Below are 24,593 nucleotides of genomic sequence, written 5' to 3'. Positions count from 1 at the left end.
CATGTCCCAGATAGAGTAAGTCACGAGCAAAATCACACATTTGTCCTTCCGCAAGCGAAGACCATTTTGTCGCAAGACCTGAAATAATGTTCTGAGATTGGCTAAATGTTCTTCTTCCGTCTTTCCGGAGATCACAATATCGTCCAGATAGTTTGCTGCAGTAGGGACCGAGGCACAAACAGTTTGCAGATATTCTGAAACAATGCAGGGGCGGATGCACACCCGAATGGCAGTCTTTTGAATCGGTACAAACCAAGATGCGTGTTAACCACCAAAACGCGCTGGGATTCTTCGTCCACCGGTATTTGCAAGTACGCATCTGCTAGGTCCCACTTCGAAAAATATTTACCCGGGCACAGTTTGTCAAAAAGATCTTTCGGGCGGGGTAAAGGAAAAGTTGCAATCACTAGTTGTGGATTCACTGTGGCCTTGAAGTCCACACAAAGTCACAAATTTCCGGAAGGTTTTGGCAAAATTACTAAGGGTGAGGCCCAGAGAGAAGCCTGCACACGTTCAATCACACCTTGTGATTCCAAATCGTGTAATGTTCTTGCGACCTCATCACGCAATGCGTGGGGAACATTGCGCGCTCGGAAAAATTTCGGTTGCGCGTTTACTTTCAGTTCCAAATGTGCTTCATAGTTCTTAGCGCAACCGAGGCCTGGTGCAAAAATGTCTGCAAATTCTTCACATAGACGAGAAACACTGTCTGAAGGCACAGTCTGGTTCACTGATAGGACCTGATTTACTATAGACAAGTTAAACAACTGAAATAAATCTAAACCAAACAAGTTCACTGCAGAAGAAGAACGAAGGACGTAAAAAGACACAAGTTTTGTTTGTCCCTTGTATGTTGCAAGAAGGCTGCACTGTCCAAACACAGGGATATCCTGACCGGAATAGCTAGTTAACTTAACATTTGCGGCACGCAACGGAGGTGTGCCCAGTTGTTTGTACGTGTCTTTATTGATCAATGAAACTGCAGCTCCGGTATCGAGCTGGAATGGTATCATGTTGCCATGAATGTCCAAATCTACAACAAGTTTATTGTCCTGCTTACGACAAGAGCGACTGTCTCGTGCAACGTGAACAGACACTGGTATAGAAGCACTTGCGACTTGACGCGATTTCCGGCGATGTCGACGCACACTATTTGTGAGACGAACACAGTCACTGTTAGAGAGAGTGGCACTGGGCGGAGTGGAATTAACTACATGAATGTCCATGGGCGAAGGTTCACGAGCCTGAGTATTCTTGGTTCGATTCCGGCGCGAAGCAAAGGGCCTGGAATGGTTGTGACTGTCCGATCTAAGCTTTTTCCGGCAAACACTCTGAACATGTCCTTTTTTACTACAGAAAAAGCAAATAGCTTGGCGTGACGGGTAATTCTCACGCGAATGTCTAGTAGCACACCGCGGGCATGACTTTAGCACCGCATTTGCTCGCTGGCGCAGCAAACGTAGCGGAGAGCTTGGCGGCAGCTGCGCGGACGGGCGCGAGTGCTGTTTACTGTTCCGTGCAGCGCGCCCGGCGAGCCGGTTAACGTGACACACGGCCGGCGAAATTTCAAATGATTCCTGAGCAAAGTCAAGTGTGTCTTGCCGATCCAATATGTCTATCACTTGTTCAAGGGAGGGATTGACTAGTTTCAAAATCTGTTCCCTTATACGAACAACAGAAACGTTCTGTGCAATTGCATCACGTACCATAGTATCTGAGTAAGGGAGTCCACATTCACACTCAAAAGCACAATCCATAGTAAGGCCTTGCAAAGTTGCAACCCACTCCCTATTAGTCTGACCTGCTGTACGTTTTGTACGAAAGAAGGTATACCTTTTTGCAACTACATTGACTGATTCTTTGAAATATGCATCTAATGCAGACAAAATTTCATCATAGGACAGAGTTGCTACATCCCGTCGGGGAAACAATTTCACTATCACACGGTAGGTGGACACTCCTACAAAAGAAAGCAAAACAGGCTGCCGCTCAATACCTTGAATTCTGTAGGCGGCGAGATGGAATCCAAATTGGCGTGACCACTCCGTCCAGCTTTCCAGTGCAGCATCAAAAGGACGAAAAGGTGGTGCAACTGCGTGTTGTGGCTGCGGTAGCGGTGGAGCGGCGGCTGCCACATCGTTTTGCATCGCACGTTGACCCTGGACAAGCTGTCCAAGGGCATCCAATAAGGCCTGCGTCTGCTGATTCTGCAAGCGATAAAATTCGGACAGTACATCTGGAGATTGTGCCGAAGCCATGACACAAGTAATTTAAGCAAGTATAAAGAAGAAGACCATTTTTACACTCGTCGCCATGTGATGTGTTGGCAGAAGAGCCAACACCATGTTGCTAGAGGAGGCCTAAATGCACGCATTTAAGCTCACGCAGACTGGCGTGAGGTCTGGAACAGTTAAAGGAGTTGAGTCTACTAAATAAAGTATGGAGTTGCTGGAATACTTAACTTTAATCCATAATTGGAGAACATCGCTCTTGATGATACATTAATATAAACACATCTTAGTGAATCTGGACAGTTATGTGAACTGCTCGGAGGTTATACCTACTACTGGAGTGGAAAATCATCCACTGAAAGGGCGGAAAGTGGGGTAGGCTTTGCCATACGCAATAAATTGGCATGTTCACTAACAGAACTCCCAAAAGGTATCAGTGACAGAATAATAACACTCAGACTTCACCTGGCATCCAAGAAATATCTTCACTTGATCAATGTATACGCACCTACATTGCCATCTCCGGATGAAGAGAAGAACAAGTTCTACCAAGACCTCCGACATGTCCTTAGGGATATTCCTTCTGCAGATAAACTTCTGTTACTTGGTGATTTTAATACTCGTGTTGGGAATGATTTCAGTGCTTGGAATGGAGTCCTCGGTCGCCATGGGATTGGAAGATGCAACTCGAATGGTTTGGATCTTCTAACTCTATGTGCCGAGTTTGAACTCTGTATGACAAATACATATTTTCGTCTGCCTGAAAAATATAAAACGACATGGATGCATCCGCGATCTAAACACTGGCACCTACTGGATTATGTGATAGTACGGAAAAAAGATCTTGGTAACGTACTGGTCACACGTGCAATGAGAGGCGCTCAGGGATGGACAGACCATCGACTCGTGAGGTCCAAATTAAAGATAACTTTGAAGGCACCACGCCGAGCTTCACACAAAATACCAACAAAATTGTCCTGCAAAATCTTGGCCAATGATCAGACTATGAGAGCAAAACTGGATGAAAAATTTGGTGTAGATGGCCTTTTGATATCTGAATCTGCCCCTGTAGATGAACAGTGGAGTGCATACGCTAGCAGACTGCGTGGCTGTGCTTCAGAAGTCTTGGGAAAGCATCAGAAGAAGCACCAGGACTGGTTTGACGACTCAGATCCAGAGATCAGAAAGTTAATTAATGATTTCAGAACCTCTCTTCGCACCCCTGATGATAACAAGCGTAGAGCAGCGTATTACAATCTGAAAGTGAAGGTACGTGCTCTCAAAGACAGTTGGTGGGCAAATAAAGCAAATGAAATACAGTTATATGCCGACACACACCAAACGGGCAGATTCTTTGAGTCCCTGAAAACTATCTTTGGTCCAAGAGTTGGGAAGATAGCACCAGTCTATAACAAAGATAAAAGTTGTCGGCTGACGCAACAGGGTGACATCCTGTCTCGGTGGGCGGAACATTTTAATGGCGTTCTTAATCCCATCAGACAACCGATATTCCATACATAGAAGCACTTGAAAACCTGCCAGTTGAGGAACAACTTGCGGATGCCCCTTCCTACGGTGAATTCATTTCAGCACTGGCTAAGCTGAAAAACGACAAAACAGCAGGATTAGATAACTTGCCATCAGAGCTATATAAATATGGGGGCCAAACATCAAGAAACCATTGTTTGCTCTGATCTTAAGGATTTGGGAGTATGAAATGATTCCACAAGACTGGAAAGATGCTTGTATTTCCAAGATCTATAAAGGCAAGGGTGACATATCAGACTGCAGCTCCCACAGGGGCATTTCTCTTCTCTCAGCAGCGGGAAAAGTCCTTGCCCACATAATTAACACCCGGTTAACACACTTTGCAGAAAAACTACTACCAGAGACCCAGTGTGGCTTTCGCCCAAACAGAGGTACAGTGGATGCCATATTTGTTGTCAAACAAATGCAAGAGAAAAGCTTAGAGCAACATCGGCCTTTGTTCATGTGATTTGTAGACCTGGAAAAAGCTTTTGATCGTGTCCCACGGGAAGCTCTCTGGATCATACTAAAGAAAACTGGGTGCCCTGACAAAATTGTCAGTTTGATTCGGCAGTTTCATGAAAACATGATGGCAAAAATCCGCCATGAGGACAAGCTCTCAGAACAGTTTCCCGTGACATGTGGTGTAAAACAAGGCTGTGTTCTGGCTCCCACACTCTTCTCACTTTACTTTGCAGTTGTTATGAGAGACGCGACCAAAGCCTGTAGTAATCAAATTAGTCTCGACACAAGGACAGGCAAAAGTGTCTTGAACATTTCTCGCTACAGAACAAAAAGTCGCGTAACCAAACTATCCATCTTAGAGATTCTCTACGCGGATGATGTATGCATGATGGCTAATTCTTGCGAAACTCTTCAGACTTACATAAATCTACTAAATGCCTGCTTAGCCATTAGCATCACTAAGACGCAAGTTCTCAAACAGCCACTTAGAGGTCTTAATGCAGATGACTCCAGTATTGAGATAAATAACAAACCCTTGCAAAATGTGTCAAATTTGAAATACCTGGGAAGCCAAATTAGAAGTGACAACAGCCTGACAACGGAAATCGCAGCGCGTATAGCCAGCGCAGCCTCAGCCTTCGGTACGCTTAATGACCGAGTATGGAAATCACATGATCTCAAACTACAAACTAAAATTGCAGTCTACAAAGCAGTAGTATTATCCACCTTACTCTATGCCTCGGAAACCTGGTGCTGTTATAAAGCTGACATTAAGAAGCTAGATAAATTTCATCTTCGATGTCTGAGATCAATTCTGCGCATCAAATGGGAAGACCGTGACCCAAACACGGAGATTTTGCGCCGCGTGAAACTGGCTGGTATTGAAGCTTTAATAATGAAACATCAACTGAGATGGAGTGGTCACATAGTACGCACGGATGACAGTAGGCTACCTAAAGCGGTGTTCTACTCGCAGCTCTCGTGCGGGAAGAGGAGGAAAGGTGGTCAACACCTGCGATATAAAGACACCATTAAACGCCACCTTGCAGCCTGTAGCATTCCAAGCAACCGTTGGGAGGAGCTAGCATTGCGCCGATCGGAGTGGCGATCAACTGTACATAAGAGCATCGAACAATTCGAGCAAAAGCGTCTAATGAACCTGCTCCGAAAATCTCAGCTCAAGCCTGTCTACACGTATACTTACAACTCTGCTGGTCAACTTCACTGTGCTTCATGCAACAGGACATTCAAAGCGAAATTCGGATTCGCGAGCCACATCCGAGCCTAGCACAACAAGGACAGAGAAGACTGACGGAGTCGCTGTCGCCGGACACGGCGAGGAGGACATCGTCATCATCATCATAAATTGGTAATGGCGCCTTACTAGGTCGTAGCAAATGACGTAGCTGAAGGCTATGCTATCGTCTCGGCAAATGAGAGCGTATTTGTCAGTATATCATCGCTAGCAAAGTCTGCTGTACAACTGGGGCGAGTGCTAGGACGTCTCTCTAGACCTGCCGTGTGGCGGCGCTCGGTCTGCAATCACTGACAGTGGCGGCACGCGGGTCCGACGTATACTACCGGACCGCGGCCGATTTAAAGGCTACCACCTAGCAAGTGTGGTGTCTGGCGGTGACACCACAGTTATCCCATGTTGTGGAAGACGCTAGAGCTGTTGTCCGATGACTTCTCATATGTGCTCGACTGGAGACAGATCTGGTGCTCGAGCAGGCCGAGGCAACATGTCGACACACTGTAGAGCGTGTAGAGTTACAGCAGCAGTATGAAGATGAGCGTTAGCCTGTTGGAAAACACTTCCTGGAATGCTGTTCACGAATGGCAACTCAGGATGTCGCATCACCAGATTCGCGTACAAGTATGGAGTCAGCGTGCTTCGGATTACGAGAGTGCTCCAGCTGTCTTAAGAAATCGTTCCCCAGACTGCAACTCCAGGTGTAGGTCCAGTGTGTCCAGCACGCAGGCAGGTTGGTTGCCGTTGCTCCATAGGCCTCCTTCTGACAAACACACGGCAGTCGCTGACACCGAGGCAGGATCAGTTCCCACCAGAAAACATAACAGCCCCCCACCGTGCCCTCCAGTTAACTCCCGCTTGACGCCACCGAAGTCGCAAGTGGCGGTGGTTTGGGGTCAGTGGAGTACTAACCACAGGCCGCCTCGCTCGGAGCTGTCCTCGAAGTAACCTAACCCATTTGTAACAGTTGGTTGTGTGGCTGTGGTGCAAACGGCTGCTCAGACCGCTGCTGCGCCAGAGCCACAGCCACACGCCGCACACGACGGCCTCCCCCCTCGGTAGTGCCACGTGACCGTCCGGAGCCCGGTCCCCTTGCGACCGTGCGTTCTCGTGACCACCGCTGCCAGCAATCCACTACAGTGTGCTACCTACCTTTCCTGGCAAGTCTTTTTGAAACATGGCAGAAAGAACATGTAGCTTCTCGTAGCCATATTACACGACCTCGTTCAAATTCAGTCGCCTTAAAGACACTGTTGACTAACGTCAACTCATCATTTCCAATCTCAAAGGTAACTAACGCTCACGACCTTAAAGTGTGTATACGAAGCAAACCTGATCTGCGTGCCTGTAGTGGTCCTACTGGTGGGAATTTTGAGTAGACATCCATGTTTCCGATGTAGAAACGCGCCTACCAACTTTCGTTTATGTCTCACAACTCCTTCTTGATGTTGTGGTTTCCTTTCTGTTGTATTCTCAGTAAAGTTGTCCGTAATTTTCCTAAATTGTTTAGACCTGAGATAAGTAAGCAGTCTTTGAAATATGGTGAAATTTAGTAACACCTTTTAGCTGAAAACCCGTAGAGAATGAAAGCAATCATTCCGTGTTAATAGCGTGACAGCTTACGTCTTTGACGTGCTGTTGATAGCTTCCAGTCCCTCCTGCCGCATACATTATAATAACAATCTCATTTCCTTTCAAGAGAACAGCTTCTATATTGTCATCGTTAGAATCAGCTCCGTTGCACGTGTAAGCGTTGCCATTAGAAACACGAGCAGTTTTTCCTAAGCGCATTATCCCAAGTTCTATAGTGTCTCTTTTTGAAAGTAGCGCTGCTGCACTGATACATGCGAGGGTCGTCCAGAAAGTTAAGTTCCGATCGGTCGCGAAATGGAAACGACAGTGAAAACCAGAAAAGTTTTATTTGCTACAGTTAGGTACACCTTTCATCTACTTCTCTACATGTCGCCTCTCCAGCTTCCAGTTTTGTCGTAGTGTTGTATCAACTTTCCAGTATCCTCGTCATAGAAAGCAGCCGCCTGTGCTTTCGGTCAGTTATCTGCACTGGTCTGCAGCTCGTTGTATGTGGACAATTTTGTCTTCATAGCCAGCGGTTCTTGTGAGCAGAGACGAGAGTCAGGGGGAGCCCATTACGGACTGCACTGTGGCTGATCAAACACTTCTCATCGGGAACGCTGCAGGAGCGTCTTCATTGCCCCTGCAGCGGCGCGGGGTAGCCGAGCGGTCTGAGGCGCCTTGTCACGGTCCGCACAGCTCGCCCCCCGTCGGAGGTTCGAGTCCTCCCTCGGGGATGGGTGTGTGTGTTGTCCTTAGCGTAAGTTAGTTAGATTAAGTAGTGTGTAAGCCTAGGGACCGATGACCTCAGCAGTTTGGTCCCATAGAACTTACCACAAATTTCCAATTTCATTGCCCCTGCAGTGTGCAGGGCATGAAGAAGGAACTGCTCGACAGTTGTGTTATGTGGGCTTCACGACACAGGCGAAATCTCTAACCAGGCCCTCATACGTGGCGGGAGACGCTATTCCTTACGCGTCTTTACGTGCTCACTGTTCACTCAAACCTGAAAAGAGCGACGCGACACTATTGACGGGCATACTTGAGACACTGCCCAACACATCTGTGCAAAGCTTTACCGGATTTTCCAGTGGTTTCCATTTCGCGACCGATCAGAACTTACTTTCTGGACAACCCTCGTATTATCTTCACAATCATCATTTTTAGAGTCACTCATTTCAAACCAAGTTGCACGTTTTATTCAATTTTTACTAAACATCACCTTGTTGTTGGGATTACTACCGCACATTGGCGCAGCCAGTTATTGCATCCGTTCCTTCTTTCTTCCATTCCTTCGTATAAGTATTCACTTTTTCTTCTTCTTTACTACATACTTTGCGTCCTTGAGAAGATCGCGAATCTTTTGTTTTGAATTCGTTTGCCATCTTGTCTTCATTTTCATCTCCTTCTGCCGTGCATTCCTTTGCGGCTTTGTTTGTCGTTTCGTTTGTCCAGTCTTGGTTTCTACTCTCACCATTATGTCGTTTCAAACTGAGGACAATCAGTATTTGCTGATTTTGCAGTGTCTCTTGTCTTTCCATGTCATTTTTCTTGAATGTAAAACATCCTTTCCTTCGACTGTATTATAATATTCTTGACGCGTTCATTTCTGCGGCTTTTATTTTGACGCCTGTTAATTCGGCAGTATGTGAATGTTTTCTTCTTATTACTCAGCATGATGCTGGCGATTGTTGGGACGTCGTTTTACTCATGACTGAAACCCCAGAATTTTCCGATTCATTTCTGTTCCTACCTATAACTTATACAGGTCTAACTGACATCTTGTGGACCATTATATTGTTTCCAACACCAGCTTAAAAACTCGCCACACACTTAATACAATACTTGTGATTCATAACACATACTAGTTTCTATTCATCTGTAAATGGTCAGTTGTATCGTGTCTGTTGATGTTGACTCTGTGGCTGTCTGTTACTCTATGTTTCTGTTCTCAACATGTATTGTGGGACGTAAGCAAAGGTCACTTCCAAATTCGTCAGTACCTGTAACTAAAGGCACATCCGTAATTACAAAACTGAGCGTACTTAAAGAGTGCAGTAAACGCACCAGAATAGTGCAACAGCTCTCACATCGTAAACATCACGCCTAAAGCGGCACACGATACACGAAAAACGCACTTGAGAATGCCGGAACGCGTAGAGCAGAACATAAAGGATCTCGTGACCGGCAGAATCAAATATTATTTTATAACAAGCAAAACCATTCTTTTTAAAGTCGGAGACTTTCACCAACCATTTCTAAAGAATAAAATGAAACAAAGACAATCAGTTGTGAAGTCCTTATTCCGCGAATGAAGTTTAATGTAAGGATGTAAAATTCGTAGAAAATGCAGTTTATGAAACTTCCCGACAGGCCGAAACTGTGTGCAAGACCGAAAGAGCAGGGGCCAATGCTGTTACTGAGTGAGCAATCCTCGTTGCTCGATGTTCTCAATCACTCCTATAGTTCCTGCAATATCGCTAGAATTAGTTTTTGGTTGGGAGGTGGGGGGTGCGGGGGAGGGGGACAGTGGGGAGTGGACGAAGCAAGCTCCGCCTCCCGAAAAACATCACATGGATATCCGCGGGGAGCGTGGTGCTTTCCTCACGCAGTGCTTTCCTCACGCAGTGCTTTCCTCACGCAGTGCTGACACTACTACACATGTGCATTCCGGATCGAATCGACACCGAACGGCAAGAAAATCCTTCGTAATGACTACAGCACATACAGATACTGTATTGTTAGACGGCCAATGTTGGCTGTGGCCAGGAACCAAAATACTCGTGACCCCAAATCGATTGACTACTATCCGGCTTCAGCCTATCCTGGAGTAGGAGCCCTCGTTCAGGGCACTGTCAACAAACTATATATTACGAAGTACCCCGCAGCTCTTTGGAAAATCGCTCCAGAGAGGATGCATTAGCCCCAGGATTACCTGCAATATACATTGTAATAACAGCACGTTTTTCGTAATTTGAAAAATAGCTGAACTGCTAGTACGAGGGTGGTTCGAAAAGTTTTCGGAATCACCACAAGAGAACAGCGCTGGCGCAACGAGTTAGTTGTTCAGGTGATATTCATTGGACTGTTGCCTGTAAAAACGTGCTACATCAGTGCTCTTGGAAGAGAGCTGTGGCGATGACGTGGCTCTGTTGTTCCCGCGTAGTGGTTTGAGAAGATGGAAAAAAAAAATCGAGATTCGAGCAGTGATTAAGTACTTCGTAATGAAAGGTATGAAAGCAAAGGACATTTGTGCCGATTTACAGAATACACTGGGGGACTCGGCTCCTTCATATTCAACTGTTGCCAAGTGGACAAATGAATATAAATTTGGTCGGGAGAGCTTAGATGATGATCCGCCAGGATGTGTCACTACTCGAGTGCACAGAATGGTCATGGAGGGTCGCCGATTGAAAGTGCGTGAAATTGCTCACGCTTGCCAGATGTCATCTGAAAGGGTATATCACGCTGTAAATGAGGAATCAGAAATGAAAAAATTATCTGCATGGATGGCTGCCGCGATTCTTGACTCTGGATCAAAAACGCACGGATATATCGGAACAATGTTTGGCCTGTATTAGGAGAAACGAATAAGATTTCTTGCGCCTGTTAGTGAGCAAAGATGAAACTTAAGTGCACTACTAGACCCCAGAGATAAAACGATAGTCAAAGCCATGGAAACATGCTCACTCTCCACCATCAAAGAAAGGAAAGACAATTCCTTCGGCGGGATAGGTAATGACATCAGTGTTCTGGGATGCGAAGGGGATTCTGTCTGCAGAGTCTCTCCACAGGGCAAACAATTACTGGAGAACATTACGCTAACCTCCTGGACAAACTGCAACAAAAGATAAGCGAAAAAAGGCCAGATATAGCAAGGAAGGAAGCCATTTCCCATCAAGACAACGCGCGCCCGCACACATGTGAAGTCGCCATGGCAAAACTACACGACCTAAGGTATGAATTGTTTCCACACTCGCCTTATTCACTCGCCTTATTCACCTGATATGTCTCCGTCAGACTTCCATGTCACCCCAGAACTGGAATATTTTTTCGGAAGACGAAGCTTCACTTCAAACTAAGAATTGATAGCCGGAGTTGACAACTATTTTGCAGGCCTGGAGAAAACTGATTTTCGAGATGGGATGAAGGCACTGGAACATCGTTGGACCAAGTGCATTAATCTACAAGGAGACTACATTGAAAAATAAAACAAGCTTCAGTGATGTAAGTACCTATTTTTCTATGCCGTTCCGAGAACTTTTCAAACCACCCTCATACTACAAACGTTTTTTGATAGTTTCATAAAATCGCACACGATTTTCATACAGAAGCTTCCGGAAACTATCTGTCGTTGCTAATTCAGATATGAATGTTCAATGGCTACGCCCTTTTGGTTTCTAAATAACATATGAAGGGGTCGGTAAAAGAAACTGCTAACCCTGAAGACCGAATTTTGCGTTACTGCATGATACATGACTGGTTAAAGTCAAAGATAAGAACATGAATACAATCAGGCACAGAAGCCTATGTAGTAGACAGCATTTTCTAGCGGTATACGTGGAACTGCATGTTATCAGGGTGTGGTGCCTTCGAAAACACTGCAGGTGATCGGACTAATCTAGGGCTGCCATCTGTCCCGACGCAGAAGGGACCATCCATGTTTTTCTATAATTGTCCCGTGTCCCTACGGGAGTATCATGGTTTACTTTTACAATTTTACTTTTTTATACAATCTATTCTGTGTTAATAACAAATCTGTAAAATTGTCGTGTCTGTCTGAACATGCTCTACAAAACTACCGGAATAATTTCCTGAGATTTTGCAGGTAACTTCAGCATAGCTTGGGGCACCGGCTTTAGTTCGTCAAAGTCGGATCACGGGAAAAAATATATCGTGATTTAAAGTTTTCCTAGAACCGTCTTGGCCGGCCGGAGTGGCCGAGCGGTTCTAGGCGCTTCAGTCTGGAACCGCGGGCAGGTTCGAATCCTGCATCGGGCACGGATGTGTGTGATGTCCTTAGCTTAGGTTTAAGTAGTTCTAAGTTATAGTGGACTGATGGCCTCAGATGTTAAGTCCCTTAGTGCTGAGAGCCATTTTTAGAACCGTCTTGTATGTCTATTTGAAAACGCCAATCTCCAAAACTTACAGATCAATTTTCGTGGCGCTTTCACAGGTAACTTGAGCATACCTTGGGGTACCATATTGGCTTTATGTAATCAAAAACGGATCACGAAAAAAAAAAGATATCCTGCTTTAAAATTTTATCTAAATACCCTTATCTGTTTTATGGGGTTTTCACACGTAACTTCGGCATTCATTGGGGCACGATGCAGGCTGTATTTCATCAAAATCGAATTTTGGAGAAAAATAGATCGTAATTGAAAGTTTATCCATACTAATATTATAAATGCGAAAGTAATTTTGTCCGTTATGTTTTCACGACTAACCCGCTGAACCGATTTCGAAGAAATTTGGTATATTGATAGCTTGAATCCTGAATAAGAACATAGGCTATTTTAGAAAGCGTGCAGTAGATAATTAATTTGAAGAATATCACGTGAATCAGGGAAAAATATATGTTCCTGGAGAAAAGCTGTTTAATCTTTGAGTTTTGACCGTTATCATGTTCGTGAAAATGATTTATTGGTTGGTATGTGCTACGTGATACGATTCCAATTAATGAATACAGTGCTAATACAATATTCAGAGGGTTTGATCCATACTTGCACCTTATCTGCTGCACAATGTACACACTGTATAACGTATAGCTACTTCAGCAGTGTACTGGACAGGTGGCCACTCCTGGCCACGCCCCTCTGCACGCACTCCTCGCCAGCGACGCTGCGCCAGCAGACTCACCGTGCGCTGCGACAGGGGGGGGGGGGGGGGGCATTACGAGCTGTGCTCAGCCGAACACGAAGGCGCCTGAGGCCAGCTGATGTGGCCGCACGGGTATACAGCAGCTTACTTACCATCGCCCATCGTAATAAAACTACTGATATGCGTGCGTAGCCACAGATAATAACTGGTATAGCATAATTTTCGTGTGTGGAAAGTGAACTTCTTGTTAAAATAAAATATAATATGAGCTTCACACAGTTCTGACAGCATATTCTATATGGGAAGAAACTTTTAAAAGCTGGAACGTTGTTCTTCGTGGGCCGAAACAGATTTATAAGGGACCGCCCAGCAATGACTTCGTAAATACCCCCACAGAGCCCTTATACACAGGCAAGAATGATTAAATAAATTGCTTAGAAAACCCCGCAAAGTAACGAACTTTTTAAAAATTAAATTGCTGAAAATTAATGTGCTAACAACAGTTGCACATTATTATTTGTAAAGGAAATCAATGTGATTTGTCAAAAGTTCTATTTGAATGTACTGTTGCAGGTTTCACCAAAAACTCTTCACTGTTATTCTGTAAAGACAATGACATCAGCATGTTCTCATAACAACTTCTTACAATTGCAAAACGGTTTAGTCACTTTTACAGAAGGCACGAGACACTTTTAACATTTTTGCTTGAAGAGCATCACTGAATAATAAGGAACTGTCACCATAAACATTTATCGCACTACTAATTACAATAAGATAAAATAAAATAAAGATTGTGAATAAGGTGAAAATACAACAGTAGCAGTAAATTTAGCATTAACAATCCATAAAACAAAACCAATACTGAATCATTGCTGGGATGTCATGTTAGTCTAAAGCTAAACTCACTTTGTCAGACACAGTATCACATTTTACACAAGTCATTTAGCAAACGAAATTTTACTATATAGAGAGAGATTCCGATTGCGAAATGTTTTGATACAGTTCCCAACACATTAGCAGTGGACCAAAGAGAGAGAAAGAGAGAGAGAGAGAGCCTATTTTCTTAGTGCGGGTTGCCTACATCAGGGGCAGGCATGCACTCAGGGGCAAACCTATTGCTCTCCTTTGACAGGTCATTAACCTAATGTTCTCTTTTGATTGACAGGTACTTAACCTACTGTTCTGCTAAAAGGATCCTTCCTTTTGATTGACAGGCACTTAACCTATTGTTCCCCCACCCCCTCCTGACACTTTCAGGTCTGAGTTATTGGAATAGCCCCTCTCACTCTTATCCCTATACATCTCGCAACAGCCCCTCAGGCTCTGCACTATCATCCCTGCAGCTTTGCGCATGTGATTATTCCAGTGTTAAGTCAGAACTGACTAGAAGTTAGAGAGAGCTATATCTACCACCTTCTGCAACCCGTGTCGAAACAGGCTAAGCTGAGTTACTGCGACAGAACTGTGTTTCGACCATTCGATGGAAGCGAAGCCTGCTCCCGCAACATGAGGCAGTATATAAGACAGTACGGGAACTGCAGGAAGAATGTGGATTTTGCTACTGCATTGTCGTGCTTCTACAAACTACAAACAGGTACTACAGATCCACGTCCTTCAGGGCTCATTCACGTCCATCACACCAACATTCTATCATCGTTATTCTGTATCATCCACCAGAGAAAAACTATGAACTATAAAAGGTCCACTAACTTCGTCCAATAGAGAACTTGATAAGATTTTTACCGAATCTCTATTCTCCCATATATCGAAAACAAATACTGCATGTGTGCCAGCATCGAGCACATGTGACGAACCTATTAAATATACAGGCATTGATCCACTGCACAGACCAGTTTAAAGTTTCATCACCTGAACTGTAAGAGGATGAACGTATCCCACAGACCGCAAGAGACGCTCCCTGTGAGCCTGTGTCGTTGTTTTTAACATTGATTTTTTCTGTTGATACACGCTTTCTACGCTGTTGTACTTTTTGTTTTTCCTCCACAACTTCGAGGTCTGTGTCAGTTTCTAAACTGACGTTAACACGTTCTGATCCATTGCCTCTCGCAGAAAACTGGACGTTGCGCAGTATAAATCATGTTGTTACTGCGACTACCATAACACACCACACACACTGCATGATTTTAAATAAAAGACAGTTACAACATAAGGAAACTGGAAGAGTTTGGCGGCGTTGTGGAGAGTTTCCAAACTGCTGTCCTTAGGTGATTGACGACCTCTACATTTAAACTCATCTGTCACAGTGACGGAATAGCTGATGGTTCCGCATTTCAATTCGACTGATTCCTCATATTGGAGTCATGTACACAATCACTGTTTTGGTGCTAACTGTTGTACCTGCGACCGGAATGGCAGCGGGTTTGCCGGGAAGGAAAGCGCGGCGGGACCCACAGAGCGGCCCGCGACCAACAACACACACGGGAGAGGACGGACACAAACAATGAAGGACAACCGAGCGAGACCTTACAAACCACAACAAGCAAGAAACAACGGAGTCACATGAACCTCACGAATCAACCACGTCCACTCGTACACGGAACAAAGTAACGTCTCAGGCGAAATGACAATAGACGCACGCGAAGATTAGACTGACTGGCGGAGCTTTTTTTTCCCTTTATTGTTATTTTAATACCTAAACAACAGGTAGGCTGTCAGCGGCATGCTACGCCGCTCTTCAGCCATAGCGGTGACAATAACAGAACACAGAATGGAGAATCAGTATGAACAAAGTGAAGTGTAAAAAAGAGTGGTCACAGATACACAAAAAACACGGAGCCGTTCACACTCGACGATAACGACACTGAAAACACGTTGACACGGCGCACAGATCACTGGTGAATCCGACGGCACAAGTGAACGTAGAAGCGTGACGGCGGACACTAAAAAACACAAAACGACGTCACACACACGAGACACTGATGGCGATGATCTCCGGCGCGCGAATGTTCACTGAGCGTGTGCGAGTCCGGGGACCTGGGACCTGTCAAGAGAGGAGGAGGGGGGGGGGGGACTGGCGGAGCGAGAGGCAGGCTCTTAAATACATGACCGGGAACGCCGCTATTGGTCGCTGGGAGCACGTGTTCCACTGTGGCGCCCTCACATTACACGTGGGGCAGGCGCGCGACCTCTGGGGGTGTTCGACGTCCGTGCCGCCTGGCGCGGACCAGACTAACCATCCCCAGAAGGTGTTCTCCCTCCACCAAAACTCTTTCTCCAACTCAAACAAGTGATGGCAGTCAATCATTATGTGGTAACCAACAGCGTACCAGTGGATGAATGGGATGGAAAAGACACTATTGATGTATTCTAATAATAAGCACCACAGTTGATAGTGCGAACAATTTTAGCAATTTTAGAGTAATTTCAACACCGACCAATGATGCGACAGAATGTTTCCTATGTTTCCCAATTTCAGTATCATAGCAAAACCGCCCCCCTCTCTACTTTGCGAGTATCATTGCGAATGTAGATAGATGACTGTGCAGTACGTCCATTCGTTGTTAATTATCGAACACATACATCACCAAAGTATACCAGACAGTGCTCTACATATTTCTAGCAACTCGAGCATAGTGCATAAGTTACGATCTATGTCTATGCCTATGGGAGTCACAGAACATTCTCGCCATCTTAGGATAAAATTAGAGACTGAAAGACCACCTGGCGCTGTCTTTGGCCAGCTCGCCGTGCATCAACGTTACCGGTTTAATCTGCAGCTGACCAGAAGTAGGCTGCTACATTCCACGTCTCGTGAATGAATGGAGCTAGCCGAGTCCTCGCCCATCCAAGTACAAAGATTTCTCCAGATGGGCCCATTTCGAGGAGACTAGCACCCCTTATAGGTGTAGAGTAACAGCTTTGAAACTGTTGTGATGTAATAGCAGACGTTTAAGAAGAACAAGAAACGGGTGATTTTTATGCATGAAGCATTTTACGTAAATCAACTACGCTATGAGTTTTAAAGTATTGTTCTAGTGTCCGTGATCTCTACCAGGAGGGTACTGGTAAAAGAGAACATAAACACACGCACTCCTATAGCTACACGGTTCTGCACTTAAAACAGGCTACGATATTAGATCGCTTGAGTTTCCGACCTATCAATCGTGTGGAATGCAATGCTGTTAAGATGCCAATCTAAGGAATATATTTCCGGCGCATGACATACGTCCTTCTTGCAGGTTTCTCTACAATAAACTATGGTAACAAACTGTAAAACGAGAAAATTACTTCCTTAAAACAGTGGCTGTGTGTGATACATGCACAATATAGTTTTCCAGAGATGTACAGCGTCCAATGTTCACATCCGATCACGGTTCAGAAATTATACTATGCCCACATCAGCCCTACATAATGATCGTTAGTAACGGAGAATACCTCTTACAAGGAGACAGATAAGCGCATAGCGGCAGCGCGACATGTCAAATTGCAAGTCATGCCGCCACTAACTCTGTAAACAGCACATCTCTCAAGCAGTTGTATACACAGGGATTGCAGTGTCTCATAAACACCTATCGCTAACTTACAATCATTTTAGTTATGAAACGGAATTATCGATTTTACACCCAAGATGAGACAGGGGAATGGAGTTCGAATGGCTCTGAGCACTATGCGACTTAACTACTGAGGTCATCAGTCGCCTAGAACTTAGAACTAATGAAACCTAACTAACCTAAGGACATGACACACATCCATGCCCGAGGCAGGATTCTAACCTGCGACCGTAGCGGTCGCTCGTCTCCAGACTGTAGCGCCTAGAACCGCACGGCCACTCCGGCCGGCGGAATGGAGTACATCGCATAAATCTTCGTTCGTTTAGAGGAATGTGTCACGTTTCATCACACGTGAGATGGAAGTCCTTTGATGACCGAGAGCTATACTGTTAACGATCACAAGTAGACACTGCTCTAAGATCCACACAAAACAAGCGGGTGTATACGAGTCGAACGCAGGCTATGTTACACAACTGATGCATCCTGACAGAACACTGAGCCGTGGCGGGACTGGCGCCAGGCATATCTTTGGCTCAGGCACTATCGATTTCATCTGGCACAAGTTTGTCTTTGCAGCCTGGGCCGGCTCAGGATATAGCGGGCAGTAGCTAGTGGAAAAGGGGGAACAACGTTGGGCACGGGACGCGACAGTGCGCGGATTAGCGAGACGTTGGAGAGACGAAGGCGAGCACGGTGTGCGGGCGGCAGTCAGCGCTCGGTCGTACTGGGGTCAGCAACAGCGGGCCGGCGCTGTGGCTTCTCGGCCACCTCGTGAAGCTACGCATGTGCTCGCTTCCGTGATGGAACACGCTGTTACTATCGGACTAAGCAACGGCTGGCGTCTTCGCCACATCGATCCAGCAGCTGGCATCACGTTAAGTAATTCAAGTGCTACCAATGATTAGTGCAATATGATTGCTCTTGAGGCAGCCAAGTGTTTCAAGAACTGTGATGTGATATTTCATGCCTCTTATTAAGTGTGTGCTTCGCTCCGTAATAGTATTGTTCTTACTTCAGCTGGCAAGTGTCTAAAACATTGATACGTGTGCGCAGCCTTACCGAACGATCTACATTCCGTGTCTAAAGATTGCCGTGTAGTACCTTACAGGCCCACATGAGGTGCTCCATGTGATGCTTGGGTTTTAATGAGCCAGGTCCGTTTGCATCATTCGTGTACGTGGTTCTGCTTAAAGGAATTAAATCAGTTTTATTAAGTAGTTTTCTGTATAATTCTGAGTATCAAGGTGAAGGAAGGGTTGTTTGGTTCCCTGTTGTCGCTTCTGATTTATGTTTCAGAGATCGGAAGCAGTGGGCCACCGAAGTGCAGAGCCTCCCCCTTTTAAATTACTAGAGAGCGTATGGGCAGTGGACTTGGCCTGAGCTCGCGTGTGCTGTTTGGTTCCGATTTCGGTGTTCTGAACGGGGTGGAAGTACAAACGGAGTCCACACCTTAATTCGAAGACAAGCACTCAGTCGCCTCCACCGTTCGTGGCCAAGACGCGGCCTCACAATCTCGGGCCTCAGTTATTGTACAAGCTGCAGTTTTCTAAAACTTGTGGTGGCTCTGCAAGGTTGCCCGGGTTAAATGTTTTAAATATTTGCCTTAAGAATTTTGAGGGATTTCTGGAAGAATGTGTCTTAATTGAAACCGTTTTCTAAAATTGCGGTGCAATTCAGCCTTAGTGGCGTATGTCAGTTTTGATGGGGAAATAACTGGTTTATTATTGATCAAACTGTCTATAACTTTGTAGAGTTGTTTGGTAATATATCTCCCGGGAGGGGCGGCTTTCAATCTATGTGGATATAATAATTGATTTCCTGATTATTTTATGTAAAGTTTATTTTAAATGGTTTACTTGGCCCGAGTGGAGATTTTTTTAATGTTTGCAAAGATAATTAGCTTGTGGTTTCATATAACAAGCAGTTTGTAAAATTGGCCTGAGTGGCGGGTTTTTAAATGTTTTCAAAGAGATTAATTCATTTGTGGATTTATATAACAAGCAGTTTGTAAAGTTTGCCTGAATGGCGTTTCTTAAAGAAAATATTATCTGATTTATGATTGTAATTCTCTTAATGATGTATCTATGATGCAAATAAATATGTTGAAATGAAATTGTCACTGTATGGGTCAAGTCCTTACACTCCCTTTATAATAAAAGTTAAGGAATTGGCAGTTCAAAAAAGAACTAATGTCCCAAACATCAGGAAAAAATGGTCAAATGACCTGCAGCAACGTCTCCCTCTCTCTTTCTCTCTCTAGAATGTATCAAAATATAGGTAAGAAAAGGGGTTCGGTACGCTTTCAACTACCTAGTTTCCTTTTCAAGGTCAACCAACCACTCAGTTCCTCATCAGAAATACAGGCACATAGATCGATGTATGTAGGAAATGTCTTAGGATTTTTGGTATGTTATCGAATGAGACAGGTATCTATCCTCTTACAAAATATTTATTAACTTTAGCATATACATTTGCACACAGAAAACAACTCTTTCCTTATTTTTGTTAGGTGTAGCCTTAATAATGTCCAATTTAACTTTTAGCTTATAACTTAAATCCACATCTGAATCATCTATTTCTTTCTCCATCCACTAATTTGACAAATACAGAGAAGGTATATTCTCGAATTCTAATACATATCTAATTTTCTGCCTGCAAATTACTTGTTTTATGGCTTTAACTATTAGCTCTGTTTCTTCCTGCAGTTCTTCTAGGCATTTGGGGATTTTAATTTTTCCTCGTATCTCCTCCATGACGCTAATGTTAAAACATTCCACGTCTTCCTGTGTGTATGTCGGCAACTCTTCTGCTCCACATTCTTGCGGGATTTCTGTATAGAACTTTTAAGTTTACGACTTTTGCAAACGAGTGTCCATCAGATGTAGTTATTCCATCAGTTTTAAACTCGGCAAATGGCTTTTCTGTTGCTAGGTGGACAACATCCAGCTAGCTACTCTTAGATAGAATATAACCAGCCTTTTTAAGCCGATCCAAATGGGAATAGAGCTTAATAAACATAGTTTTCGTGTATCCCTTAATATAGTAAACGTTCAAGATTCTATTGACTTCGGCCAGCACTCCAACACGTGACCAGTTTCCATGGCTGTTTACTGTGAATGCCAATATTTTGTATTCCCCATTCGTAGTCAGATTTTTCCGTACAGAATGTTTATATCCGTACGTAAACATGGCCTGCACATCGGCAATAGCTTCTTCCTTTTCCAATTGCAGCTTATATTATTCCTTTATGGCAGTTGTCTTCTCCATATACTCCAGTTTCCTTTTCTTTACTTCGAGGTACTCCATTTACAGTTTTCGTTTCTGTATACTTAATACTGCACTTAAAGGAGTAATTTCTTTAACGGGAAATGGTTTAAGTCTGTTTGGTACATTGGTCCTTTTTCTTGAGACTTGGGGTATAACATTATTTGTAGGAAAAGCCCCAATTTGGCGATATCAATATCGGGCGGTATTGTGGAGAACAGGATTCTAGACTGAGAAAAATAAGTTTCTCCTGCTTTAACGTAACACTATTACGTAATACTAATATTGTCTTTGTTGGAGTCTGAGTTAAGAACCTCTTCGTAGTTTACAGGTAGATAATTAAAACTGTATGCAGACAAAGCATAAATCGTAAGCTTTTATCGGTCTTGAGAGTCCAGCAGACGTACTTACACACCAGTCAATTTTCGGGTGCTCTTATTACGCCAGTAGACAAATTGCAGAAGGTTAGTAATCGCCACACTGCAACTGTTTTGTAAATTATTAGTTAGCTGACACCACATGGACGCAATTGGCACAGAGTAAAGTGGAGCGCATTGTAAATACTGCTTGTTGGTGTCTAATACACTTAAACAGCTCTGCACTGGGTCGAACACACGGTCCATTCTGTGGTAGCCTCCATCCTGGCAATGCCGTGCTCCTTGGCCAAACAAGACGTAAAAGTTTCCTGTAGTCGACTGTCTGGACGCTTTATAAAGTCTGTTAGATGGTTACCGATAACTTTGTTTACTCTTGGACTTGTGATTTGACATATAAATTTGTTATAGACTTTTACTCTACAGTTGGAGCTCATCCACGTTAAACAGTCTATTCCAGGTGTCTTATCGTTATCCACAATCACATTGCTGCTTCCCTGATGGTCTCCTTCGATGCAGTAGTCGTGGGCTGATATTAGGTAGTCGCACATCTCCATTTTATTAAAAAATCCGGCAAAGTATTGCGTTACGTCTAAATCCGAAAGGTAATAATCGTCTACAAGTAGATGCTGCAATATTCCTGGGCTGTGCAGTGCACTATTTCGACAGCTTACAATTAGTGAGCATGTCTGCAGAGCGTTGTACATACATTATTTTGGTGATCTACGTGTAGTTTGCAGCTCTGTAGGGTGTGCAATGCATCATTTCGGTAATTTACGAGTTGTTGGCGCTACTGCCTCCAATTGTTTAAATAAAGACTGAAAATAAAGACTTACATCCATCCTATCCAGCACAGGCTGAGTCCTTTTCCCGCCAATTCCTAGGAAGAGGTGGGGGTTGGATGACTTAGGTTAGTGGAGGTAGCCCAACTGACGTTTTTTCCCGCCACATTTTCTTAGGTTAGTGGAGGTAGCCGTGGTGTGTTGCACTCTCCTGGTGGAATTCGCGCCATTTTCTGGGGGAGAGGCGGGGCTGGGGAGGGGAGGGGGAGGGGAGGGCGTTAGGTTAGTGTTCTCTCGCCGAAATTTGAACTTCCCACCATGATGTCATTGCAACATTTCCATATCTATCACCACCATCTTGGATCCGCCATCTTGAAAAAATTTGGCAACAATGGAGAATGGTGCCATACATAGTTTGCTCTACCACTTACGTTGCCGTAAGGACAAAACTTTGTATAGTACACACTGGATAAAAAGTAAACTTTACGAGCAGAGAGTACAAGTACGAGTATTTACGCTATACGCAGCTCTCCAACAATTGTTCACGTACATCAATCAGTTTCCCATACTTAGTGTAACTTCCTACAATATTTCACTCGTGCAGTGTTAAGTTCTTTTACACAGTACTACTGGACGATATTTCAAGTGCGTCTATCATTTTTAGACAAAGAAAAAACCTACGAAAACAAGCCGACAAACCCACAAGTCCATTCCATTAATGTGCTCTACAATGCACTGTTACTGCCGCACTGCTATCGATAGTAAACTGATTTTAGTGAAATTTTCGCATGCAGAATTACAAAAGTTTAACCCAAAATTCTCGTATGTTATCTCAAAAATGTTACAATGATTCCAAACCACAAACGTATACAACAAATCGTGAAAAATATACATGTTACGACAGTTACCATTCTGGCCACCAACAGGTTCCGGTTAACTGCTTGTAATGGTCTACGGTCTTGGGATAGCCAAGCTGCTCTGTCCACTAACAAACAGGGTGATAATACACGTTTTGGTTGACAGGAACGACAAGACTTAGTCCAACTTTATATGTTTTGAAAATGCGACAAAATTTACAGAAAAACATTTATAGGTACTGCTGTGCAGTTTATTGCATTGCACTGTAAAAAATTCATTACGAAAAAAAGACAGATTTCCTTTGCATTGAATGAAGTATAAGCTAACCACAACAAAGTATCTTCCCAGAGCACAAAATTTCCGTTACTTCAAGCGGCTCTGCCTGATATTTTACTTGTCAATGCGGCAATCTACAGACAGTATTAGTTGGGAATATACGTGTAAGATAGGTAGTGATTGCAAGACCACGTTAGTTCTAGTAAATTGTTTATTATCTGTCATACTGTGTTCAAAGGACGGAATGGATATACACAGTAATGGTCAACGGTGATGGTCAGTATTGTGTTCGACAGTCATCATCAGATATTTGAAAAGAAAGTACTCATTAGAGAGTGGAGGACGAACATTAGCAGGCGCTTATTTTACACAAAACTAGCAATTGCGAAGTCGAGTTTAAATTCACTGCAGGACATAAAAAGATCAAATAAGCGCACATTCTGCCTACTATTTGTCGGTGCATGGAATAAAGAGAACATATCGTAGCGCCGTGCTATAAATAAAGGTATTAAATGAAATATTCCATTTCAGTAATGGATTTTTCGTTACTGCTTGTAATCCGACAGTGAACTACAAAATTCTGAGTCACTTCTACAGTTTATAATTATACAATAACTACGGTTCAGTTGCTACACTAATCTGATTTATGTTTGTACCTGAAGTTCTTATTTTCCTGTGATTCACTTTCTTCATTTTCTTCGTGGGAATGCCGTTGTTTAACAGTAGTGTAGTTTGCCCTATGAAATGCTGAATGTTGTATACAGCATGCGCCGTCTGCGTCGGCTACCCGCTTTACTCTTGTGAAGACCGGGTAACGTTAGGCCCCTGAAGTAACTGGCGTTGGGTGCAAGATACAGATTAAGATAAACAACAGCACGTTGTTGTAGCCTACCTGAAAAATGAAAGTGAAGCACCGGTAATTCTATTGAAAGCAACTTTTTTTTTTCAGCGTCAGTCTTCTGACTGGTTTGATGTGGCCCGCCACGAATTCCTCTCCTGTGCCAACCTCTTCATCTCAGAGTAGCCCTTGGAACCTACGTCCTCAATTATTTGCTGGATGTCTTCCTATCTCTGTCTTCCTTCACAGTTTTTGCCCTCTACCGTTCCCTCCAGTACCATGGAAGTCATTCAATGATGTCTTAATACATGTCCTACCATTCTGTCCCTTCTCCTTGTCAGTGTTTTCCACATATTCCTTTCCTCTCCGATTCTATGGAGGACCTCCTCATTCCCTTACCTTGTCAGTCAACCTAATTTTCAACATTCGTCTGTAGCACTACATTTCAAATGCTTCGATTTTCTTCTGTTCCGGTTTTCCCGCAGTCGATTTTTCACTTCCATACAATGCTGTGTTCAAAGCGTACAGTCTTATAAATTTCTTGCTGAAATTAATCCCTATATTTGTTTGATAATAGTAGACTTCGCTTGGCCAGGAATACCCTTTTTGCCAGTGCTGGTCTGATTTTGATGTCCTGCTTGCTTGGTTATTTCGCTGCCTAGGTAGCAGAATTCCTTAATCCAATCTACTTGGTTACCATCAATCCTTATGTTAAGTTTCTCGCTGGTCTCATTTCTGCTTCTTCGCACTACTTTCGCGTTTCTTCGACTCTCAATCCATATTCTTTACTCATTACAATGTTCATTCCACTCAGCAGATC

Source organism: Schistocerca nitens, chromosome 8 (genome assembly GCF_023898315.1).
Source record: "Schistocerca nitens isolate TAMUIC-IGC-003100 chromosome 8, iqSchNite1.1, whole genome shotgun sequence".
In the NCBI taxonomy this organism is placed as follows: Eukaryota; Metazoa; Arthropoda; class Insecta; order Orthoptera; family Acrididae; genus Schistocerca; species Schistocerca nitens.
This window is presented reverse-complemented; position numbering follows the sequence as displayed.